This window comes from Lichenostomus cassidix, chromosome 4, assembly GCF_008360975.1.
Source record: "Lichenostomus cassidix isolate B80296 chromosome 4, HeHo_3.0, whole genome shotgun sequence".
In the NCBI taxonomy this organism is placed as follows: Eukaryota; Metazoa; Chordata; class Aves; order Passeriformes; family Meliphagidae; genus Lichenostomus; species Lichenostomus cassidix.
The window spans coordinates 12,110,410-12,121,312 of NC_139484.1; the positions used below are offsets into that span (position 1 = coordinate 12,110,410).

General features: G+C 41.9%; 1 protein-coding gene across 3 annotated transcripts in view; it reads right to left on the reverse strand.

Moving 5' to 3' along the window:
- NFKB1 (nuclear factor kappa B subunit 1) overlaps positions 1–9,704 on the reverse strand; it is a 56,103-nt gene extending 46,399 nt beyond the window's left edge. For all 3 annotated transcript variants that reach the window (XM_085057920.1, XM_085057921.1, XM_085057918.1), the window contains exon 1: positions 9,575–9,704. The gene's annotated coding sequence lies outside the window, so the exon portion shown is untranslated. The remainder of the gene's footprint in view (positions 1–9,574) is intronic.
- Between the last annotated feature and the right edge of the window lie 1,199 nt (positions 9,705–10,903).

The following is a 10,903-nucleotide window of genomic DNA, read 5'->3' on the forward strand; positions in this document are numbered from 1 at the left end:
CAGGATACAACAAACTTTACTAAGATGTCTTCATTTGACTTCTGTTTCATAGAAAGAATAAAAATAACATTATCTCCAACTGACCAGTTACTTAAATCACTGAAATAACTTGTAACATTTTTGTCAAACACTTCTTAGTGAAAGGGGTAGCTACTATAGAAAACAATCTGAAAACATCAATAGCCAACTTTTTTTACAAAGTGTCAGAAAATACCCACCCTTTTGTTACACCCTGATTAGGTAACTGTGAGTGCAAATGCCAGGTTTCTTCCACATAAACAGAATAAAAACTGCTCTTAAAAGTCTTATTTTGTGATCTCTCATACTTAAACACTTACTATTCCATGAGTCACATATGCAAAATTGTGTTCCAAAATCCTGAAGCTTCCAGATGACATGGTAAACATGCTTGTTCATAAAAATAAAATATTCTGAGGAGGTAATATGAATGTCATCTGCCGACTTGCCTTTTTGCTAAACGTGTATTTTGCCAAACTTTCAAGCAAAGCACCTCACAGCTTATTCTGTAAGCCCCACAGAATAAATGTTACAGTACATTCTACTGTCTCTGTTCTAGTTCCTCAGACTGCACCCCTCTCTCTCCAGCAGAGTTCTGCAGAAGAAAGGCAGTGTTCTGGATGTTCCAGGTGCTTCTGGAAGCACCTGCTGTGCTTCCTGGTCACATCCACACTTCTACAATAAGTGACTTTCCAACCAAGTGGTAAAACAGCACAGAGGCATTACTTCTGAAAACTTTTCATTTAAAGCACTTTGACGTAAAACTTAAAACCCATACAGAAGCAAAACCCTATGTGGATCTGAATCAGTCCTTCAGTTTCACATTTGCAAAACAGTAATTTCTGGCTTTTTGGCTGATGCAGTGAACAGTGTCATGACAGCAAAACAGCAGCCTTTAAAGATGCTCCCCCTGCAGTGGGAGCATTTTTAAAGCTCAGAACCTCCCCAGGTCAGTTCTGGGCTCCTCAGCACACGCAGCTCATGGACCTGCTGCAGTAGGTCCAGAGGAGGTCAGGAAGATGCCCACAGGGTTGGGATATCTCTTCTCTGCAGACAGGCTGGAAGGGCTGGGATTGTTCAGCCTGGAGAAGAAAAAGCTCCAGGGAGACCTTACAGCACCTTCCAGTACCTCAAGGGGGCCTACAGGAAGGCTGGAGAGGGACTTTTCACAAGGACATGTAGGGATAGGACAAGGGGGAATGGCTTTGAACTGACAGAGGGTGGGTTTAGATCAGATATAAGGAAGAAATCATCCTTCACTGTGAGGGTGGTGAAACACTGGAACAGGTTGCCCAAAGAAGCTGTGGATGCCCCATCCCTGGAAGCATTCAAGGCCAGGCTGGATGGGGCTTTGAGCAATTTGGACAATTCATGGCAGTGGAATGCATCTTCACCCAGGGTACCTGGTGGAGTTGGGACTAGATGATCTTTGAGCTCCCTTCCAAACCAAACTATTCCATTGTTCTAGGAACAGCACACTTGGAAGCAGCAAGGTAACTACCCACATAGTACCTGGCTGGCTGTAGGTAGGTATTAATGAATGTCTAACCAGGCAATAAACACAATCTCTCTCACACCAGAAGTACAGATGCCTCTTGAGATCTTTTGTGTTGAAATCAGCTGCAGTGCTTGGGGGAGAGGTTAAAGACATTCTCTCTGGCCTGAATGCTAAGCCAGTTTATTATAAACAGATTATAATTAAGATGTGCAAACGTACACCTTTGTGTATTTAAACTCACACTTGATTGCTTTATCAGGGCCTAGACAAAGATTAACCCAGATGTTTAACATGACCCTTCTAAATGACTGAAAACACTCTCAGTTTCACTATGTTTTGTCCTCTTCAAATCCAAACAAGTAACAAAAATGTTCAGGGAGCCCTACCTTTAAATTACAGTTTGTTTCCTTAAGATTTATCCAGTTAACAAATCCCTACACTTCCTCTTACATGAAAACTGGTGCAAATCCACAGAGTTGGTAACAGGATTAAAACCCCAAAAAGACACTTACAGAAAAATTGATCCTAGCGTTAACTATGTAACCTTCCCTTACTGCTCCAGTTTTTAAGTACCTTTCCCATATGCATCAAGTGGTAAGATTAGCATCTACCTTGAGTAGCTTTGCTCATTCTCTCATTACATGAACTGTATTATGGATCAGAGATTGCCACCTCTCTCATTTGAGGACAACTGGATTAAAATAGTTTTGTGGGAGTTCATGTTATTAGATATGCCTACCTCCTGCATAACCTCCAATTCCCACATTGTACTGCAAGGTAAAAGCTACAATTAAAAAAATACCCCAACACCTGCAGACCACAATCAACCACAGTAGTCTCCACCCTGGAGATCGTCAAGTCTTTCAGATAATGGGGCACAGGAAACTAGACATTTCAATTCACAGTATTTATAAGTGTGAAAATTCAAAGGTGGGTGAAAAAACTTTGTTTAGCTCCTAGTGCAACAGGAAAACATAAAATCCAGCTAAACTTGCCCAAAACCACACAACTGTACCTTCTGAGGGTAAGTGTGTATGCCTGTGCATATGCATACATATTCCTTTCTCCTCACAGCAGGTCAATCACCATTGTGAAAAAGGTTTTAAAAGGGAGAAAAAGTGAAAAAAACTAGGAAGACATATATACATATACAGGAGATTACTGTGTTCCACCAAACCACTGAGCAAACCTAACAGCAGGTACTTTGCACCACTGCTCCTCCTCAATAACCAAATGATACAAGGCACAAGTAGGCACAGCTGGAAGAACATGACTTGATTTATTGTACTCTGAATATTTGCTTTAAAGCTTCAAAAGAAGCAGCCATTTAAAATGGAAACAACATAATTATTGTAGGAATGCTGTAATCCACAAACAAGAATTCTCATTTCTCTTTATCTCAATCATTTGATTTCAGAGCTCTTCCCTGTTGTTCTCCAAACTCCACTGTGCCTGTTTACCCTTTAAAAAGCAAGACAAATTTCCTTACCCAACTTTTTACAGCCCACTGATTTTTCACAGGTACAGATCCTTCCCTTTACTTCTCTCAACTTTCCAGCCTGAATTTTAAGCATGAGGTAAACCCTTGTTGTCTTTAACACAAGTATCCAATCTAATCCCTACAAACTTCTTCCTACTGCCTTTATACAATTATCCAGTTCATTGCACATGTAAACTGAAATTAGTCTGATGGATGTAATTCCATGAGGAAATTCATTTAAACCATCTCTTACTTTATGAGATGTTTTCCATCAGCCTGTTCTTACCTTTCACGGCTGGGATTCAGAAAGCAAGTCTTACAATGGGATACTCAACTACTACACTTCAACTGACTTGATACACTGAAAGAACAAGTCTTCCTGAAAAGTTTGCTAGCAGAGTGCTTTTTTCTTTAACTCGGGTTTTTCTGGAATTTACCTTTTAAAAATAAACTTCTTTAACAGGACACTGAATGAAAGCAATTAAATTCAGTGTGGTTATGCTCTTAGCCTGTTTATTTTGCTCACTAAAAATAGAAAGGAATAAGGATAAAAATGAAGGAAAGACCTGTGTGTTTCATATATGTATTTTTGCTACATCAGGGCTATAAAGCATGGCAGATGATCTCATTACAGAGAACTATGTTTTCAGGAGCAACACCAAATTCTCCACATTCCTGTAGCAGCTATGAATTACTGAGGTAGAAACAGTAACTGCTGTACTGTACAGACACCACGATGTGTCCCACCTGCTGCTGCTTTCTTAACTTTAAGTGGCAGCTATCCATCCTTGAGCCTCACTCTTCCACCCTTCGCAAAACATACTCTGTATCTGTACAGGGACAATCGTTTTAGAGATCAGCATTTCCCAAACAGAGATGCTGGGAAAAGGTCTTGTGCAATAGACACTTTGGGTTGCTGGCTCAGGGCTGGAAACAGGACTAGAGCTGCTGAGAAGATATTGGCTGGAGGCCAGACCACGATCTGCTCTGACAGAGCAGAGATACCAATCCAAGCTGCTCAGTCTCAACCCTTCACCACTGCAGTCCCTTCACAGTCAGGATGCTGCCCACTCCTTTCAACACACAGCATTTTCACTTTACTTCTGGCCACCTCTCAACTCCATTTCCCTTGCAACCCAGTTATTCTTCCCAGAATGTTAGAAGTACAGCTCCAGAGCACAAAACCTTTAATTCAAAGTAAGAGATGATAAACAGCTAAGGTATTCTGTAATATGCAAAGTAAATAGAACTAAAATATTAAGGGAACATCATGCACACTTTCACCCACAATACTGGCATAAATGTCTTTAGCACAAATAGGAAGGAAAAACATGTTAAAAAACACAAGAAGTGATTGCTAACTCACTCATGCTGACAATAAGCCCCACCAACTATGTTATTTCAAGGGATTTTAACTCAGTAATGAAACAGATTTGAAATTTGCCTTTAAATGTTGAAATGTTTGCTACCATTTCTTCTTCCAGCTATGGCTTCAATACCTGGGGGTGTACGGAGCTGTTTTGAGGAAACAACACTCCATTTCCACCAAAGTGACATGAGGAAGTTGTATTTTTCACAGTCCTTCAGGTACTGCAAAGACATGTAATCCCTCAATAAAGATTTTAGGGCAACTTCTCAGTATACAATGGTGAAAAAGTTTGTGCAGAGTGACATTTGGATCAAAGATTCTAATTTCCTCTACAGACTTTCTGTCATCCACTGTGCAGCTGCAATAACTCCACATTACCCTAAATGACACTGTTTGTTTTTCTAATATAACAACACAAATTGCCTCCTCTTGTGACTAATTAAGCTTGCTTATTATTTCCTGTTGGGTGAGACCTGGCAGTTGTGCCTGTGTATTTTTAAATTTTTTAAATTGCTGAAGTTAAAATTTTCAGGTATTTTCAGTCATGAGCAGAGGCATTACTTGACAACAGTATAAAAACTACAGAATATTTATGAAATTAAATCAATCTCAAGTATTCAAGATTTCACAAGCGTGATGCTCTAAATCAGAATGGTTGAGTGCAGAATTATTTTATGAAACCTAGAATCAAATTTATTATAGCAGATAACCACTAGATCTGAAGAAAAAAAAGCCATAGCATAAGAAAGTTCCCTTGGCAAAGAGTAACTGGACTACCTAAAAGATGTTCTATTAACTATGTTTGCAAACAGAGTTTTTGTTTTATTCCCTTCCCAAGTATCAAAGCAGTGAACTAATATATCAAGAGGAAATACTAAAATGCCATAAACATATAAACTGTTTTTCCATTATATTGTTGGAATAATGTTAGAATGTTTTTGCTAAAACACATTCAAAGCAACTTAAACCAAAGGAACAAACAGTATTCAAATATATGGCAAACATATTCTGGTACAAGTATAGTGCTAAGTAGATGTAAAAATACTGAGATTCAATACAGAAAAACAGCTCTAGTAACTACATTGTATTTTAGCCATGTGGAGTGCCAATGCTACTTGAACTAACATGAATATGACATTAAATTCCTGTTACTTTCTCCTCCAGATTAACAAGAGTCATTGAACGCTCTTTAAAAACATCTCTAGTTCATATAAAGCTGTCCATCAAAGTCAAATTTTAACTGAACATACCACACCCCCCCATTTAATAAGTCTGAAGTGAAATGAATCATTAATATTAAACTGCAAACTTTTTTTTTCCCCAGGGGTAGAGGGGGCACAGGGAGAACAGTGCTTCTGAGAAGCCCAGTAACATGTAAAACCAAGATTGCAGAAGTTCAGCTCACACAAGGTTTGCTGTATCACCAAGTACAGTCACAAAGGCTCTGGGCTCCTACTGAAGACAAAGTCCCCCATTTCATGAACAGCAGGGGCAAAAGTGGGCTCAGAAAATAGCAAGAGCTGTTACCAGTGCAATGGCAAAAGTGAACTAAGGGATTCTCGTCCTTTTGGTTTGGAACAACCACTAAAATCACAATGGGACAAAATCAGTTAAATACCACCAGTCAGAGGAGCTAAACAGGCAGAGCTGAGTCCAGCACCATAACAGTTATACCTGCTTTTCAAATCTACAATCCCAAAGTGTTCACCACGGTTTATTTTTTTTTGCCTTCTACGAAGAAACTGTAAAACTCCTGCAGTCTCAATGCTCTGCAGTAACCTATGATACAACAAAACTCACTTGCACTAAACTAATAAGACCAAAAACCCCACCTGCTTCCTTTGTTTATACTTCATCTGTGTGTTAAAATCTGCCTGAGTTTAAAGGGATGGAAATATGATCTTTAGAAGAAACAAAAAAACAAAGCCAAACCCAAGCAAAAAAACCCCAAATAAACCCAAACCACACAACTCAGACCTACTTTGCTCCTGACCTGTCAACAGTTTGCTTGGAGGACACGATGAAACACAGGGGCATTTCAGTTTAGTATTTTAAATGAAGGGGGGAAAAAGGTGTGTATCTATCTGTCACCACTTTTCAAAAGAACATAGAATTTAAAAGGGGTAAATAAGGCTAGCAACAGCAATAGTAGCTTCCTCCTCACACATGATCTGCCAGCTCCACCTAAATGCTAAAAAAAAGGTTTTACCTTGAGACTATAATAACTTGAAACATCTTTTAAGGCCTTACTTTTGAAACTGACAACAGTGCTTCAGCAAAATACACGTTTAAAAGAAAGCACTGAAGAAAACTTACTGATTTATTTCTATGCTCAAAGTGAGATGAAAACTTAGTGCCTGACTGACCTAAGGGCACAGTTAATGACAATCATAATTATGATCTTATCAACACAGAACTTCATGAAAGGTTCACAGCTTCTTTAAAGGACATCAAATTACAACTTCCACTTCTGAAATGCCTAAGTGAGAGCTAAAAGTGACCAAAACCAGGAACTGCTTTTTCATTACCTGCCTGAAACATTCATTATCTTCTCTCTGTTTTACAGTAGTTGTGTTATTTTGTCAGAGAACAAAAGGAAAGCTATCAACATGTTGAAAAAATGGCTTTTTAAGTGTATAGACTTTTGATTAGTTGCTTACATAAATGAGTAACAATTTTCTTTAAGACTAACACTTCTGAATTTAGAGTTGACAAACACAGCTCTGAAAGGTGAAAATATTTCAGCAAGTACAGTTTGAAGCAATCCATAAAAACACAGGAGAATTAACCAGAATCTCCGAAGACCACAAGCGAATTTTCTCCACACTAGCTACATCAGAAAGCCAACTACAAGTTAGTAAAAGATATAGTGTCTTTCACTGTATCTTTGCAACCTCAAAAACAACATCCACTTTGAATTACAAGCACCTTCGATGGTAAAGACTCACAGGCCTTCAAACTTAGTTCCTGTCCCTCCAGAGTCATCAAAATGCACAATAATATGAATTCCTAACTGAACATATTTCTGCAGTTTGCATGTATTCACAAAAAAGTGGCATTAGAAAAGTCTGGAAAAGGCAACAATGAAAAGAAAACTCAAAAATCTATTAATTAGCAAATATATGTCAGTGATATTTATTTGTAGGTATCTATTACTGAATTCATGCAATGCCACCTCAAGGAAAAAAGTAAATTTAAATTTATTATTGAGTTTCTCAAAGACAAAATTTTAAGTAAACTTAAATTTATATTTATTATTAAAATTAATTTTAAAAAGTAAAATACATAGTAACAGGGAAACAATCAGAACTGCTACTTTTCAACAAAGAAAGTAGGAATTTTTTCAAATGTGCACATAAATAAAACACCACTGTCTGCTTTCCACCCTCTTTCCTTCTTCCAAGATACTCTTGTTCTCTCTTCCAGCACAATTTTTATCCAGCAAACTTTTCTGATTTTGAAATAAATAGTACAAAAACATTACCAAAGTGTTGCCGGACCAAAGTGAGTACAAGTATGAAGTTTATCTGCTACAACACTGTTTTTTGAAAACACACAACACGATGCAAAGTGATATAAAGCTGTTCTGTTTTACAACCTTAACTCATAATGTATTCATTTCTTGTATGAGAAAATAACTGCATTTTTGGATGACTCTGTTGACTGACATTTCTTTCTTTACCAAGGGGACAAAGAGTGGAAAGAAAAAAGATTTTTCCTCTCTGTTTAGTGTTTCAAATTAAATTATTTAACAGTTCCTGCACAGATTTCAGCACTGAGATTCCTTGAAATCTGCGCACTCTGTGGCAGATCCTGACAATAAATATTTCCGCGTAACTGTTAATTAAATTCTTGGGAAGACTGCAGTACAGAGCATCTACTTCTGCATGGTTACAGGCTGCTTTTTTCTCTTTCATTTTCTCATAAACTGCAGTCATTTCTGCAGATTACAAAACATTGCAGACAGGATGCTATCTCAGAATGACGTCTTGGTTAACGCTTTCCTAGAACGGGCAGCTACTTTCTTTTATGAAAGAATAAAAATGCTCTGACTGAAACACTATTTCAGAAGTTGACACTACACAGTGCATAGCACAGAGACTCCGGATGTCAATAAAACCGAAGTGCTCTATTTTCAACCCTGTTCTGTAAACTTGACAGTGGTGGTGTAGCACCTTACAGGACAAGGTGATAGAGCAAAGAATTCATCTGCTTTTTTCTCTGAATGGAGTAAGAGAAAAGAGGACTTGTGAAGCACAAAATATATCAAATATAAGCAGCACTTTAAAAGCACTTTTAATAATAACCACAATAATAATTTGTATTTCCTTTAAAATGTTATTCTTAAGCAAGATTTTGAGCATTTTAAGATGGGAAGTTGCAATGCAGGAGATGATCCCTTGCCTCCAAAGTCTTACTCCCCCAAAAGCTCTCAGGCACTCACATTTAGTTATTTGAATGAAATTCCACAGCAGTACAACATGATGATAATGGCCCGGCAGCACACAGCTCATGTCACACAAACAACAGTCCGCTTTGCACTCACAGAAAATAAGGCAGTAGCACTTCTTCGCCAAAGTTACCATCAAAGCAGAAAGCATCAATAGTGGTAAGATGGTAAGAAGTTCGATATTCTTGGGTTTCAAGGTCAAATGTAACCGAGCAACCAGCGGCGGTAATACTCCTCGTCGCGCCGAGAACATTTCGGTTCCATCCCTCACCACTAAATCCCCTTTAAACCCCTCACTATGTGGTACCTTTCAACACCCGAGCCGAGCACACCCGGAGCTGCCGCGCCAGCCCCACGGTTTCGCGGCGACCACCTGCACGCCGAGCCCGGCCGTGTCCCAGGCTCAGCGTCACCTTCCAAACCAAAAGCGACAGAGGCAGCAGCACCTCCTTGCCTGCGAGCTGCCGCTGTGCGAGCGGCAGGACCTGGGCTGGCAGATTGTTTTCCCGTTACTGTGCAGCCTGTCGCGGACACCCTCCCCTCGCTGCGAAGAGCCCTGCTAACCCGGCGGCAGCCGAGCATCCCGCCCGCTGCCCGGCCGGCTGCACGCGAACCCGCGGCAATCCCTCACGGCAGCTCCGCGCCCGGGCCGAGGGCAGAGGCGCCGGGCACAGCTTCCCGCGGCCAACCTGCGCTCCGGGGGCTGCCGAGCTGCCCGAGCTAGGGACACGGGAGGGTCAGGGGCCGCCCGGGGCTCACCGTGGCAAGGCTGGCGGAGCCTCCTCCTCGTCGCGCTGCGCCGCCGGCGGTCTCTCAGCGCCGCGCCATGCACCCCGGCGTGCCGCCGCCCGCGGCCCGGCTCCCCGCGGACTTTCCCCCTCCTTCCCTCCCGCCCGCCCCACCGGCGAGGGCACCCGCCCGGCCCCGGCCCGCGCAGCCGCCGCCCCTAGCCCCGGCCCGCCGCACTTCCTGGCTGGAAATTCCCGCTGACGCTCCGGCAGCGCTGAGGCCGCGCGGGCGGGGCGGGCCGGCAGGAGGCGCGGCCGAGGCGCCCCGGGCCAGCTCCGCGGAGGCGGCGGGGAAGGAGCCGGGAAGCGCCCGCCACCAACCCAGCCGCTGGCCACGAAATCCCGGTGCCAGGAAGGGCTTCCCGCCCGGGTGAAACCGCGTGAAACCGCGAGCCCTTGCGCCCCAGGGGAGTTGCACCGCCGCGAGGATAACCCTGTCCTTGTCCGCCTTCCTTGGCGGCACTGGGACACCTCTGTGCAGACGGGCCCCGCCGGTGGCTGCCAGGGTTTGCTTGGTGGTTGCCTCTAAAAAGTTTGGAAGGAAGGATGAATTCACTCTATGCTCGGAGTTAATTTAACCTCGCTTACCCAGTGCCTGGCTGCTGGCTGGATTTCCCAGGCACTTTATTAAAGGAAGTTTACCTGCAAACATCCCTGAGCAGGGAGTACAGGCCTCACAGCACCATTTTTATGTGGGTTTCTAGCTGCTGACAGAGCAGGCTCCCGTTGAACAGTGCCAGTTATTGATATTATTAATATAATGCATTTCTTAATACTGAAATCCCGGTTTGCAGCACAGTATTGAGTCTCCCAGACACACTGAACCAAGGCTGAAGCCAGTCAGCTAGCGCTATGTTTAATTGGCACAAATGCTGCGTAAAACAATGAAGTTCAATTATCTTTATGCCGAATCCTAACTGTGTGGTTTGCTGAGGGTGAAGAGTGCCTCAAATGAGCAGCCAGCATAGCTCATGAATGTGTGTTAGCCCAGAAAGCCAGCAGTGCACCTCTGAAAGATTTTGTTACGCTGAGGCCTCATGCCATGGGACTTCACGAATGAGACTAACAAAAATCATAATTTAGAAGAAGGATTTAAAAAGCCCCAAACATATAAAGGAGCCAAGGTATGTGACTGGTGCTTTTTTTGTGGTGAAGCAAGGAACTGTAACCTAGAGCAAAAATGCATTCTAAAGAAACAAGGTCAAATCATAAGCCACCTGTTGACTTCAACAAAATTAAAGGGGTATTTTTACCAGAAAGGGAGTAGATTCAGATACTACATTTCCTTCCACATCTCTGG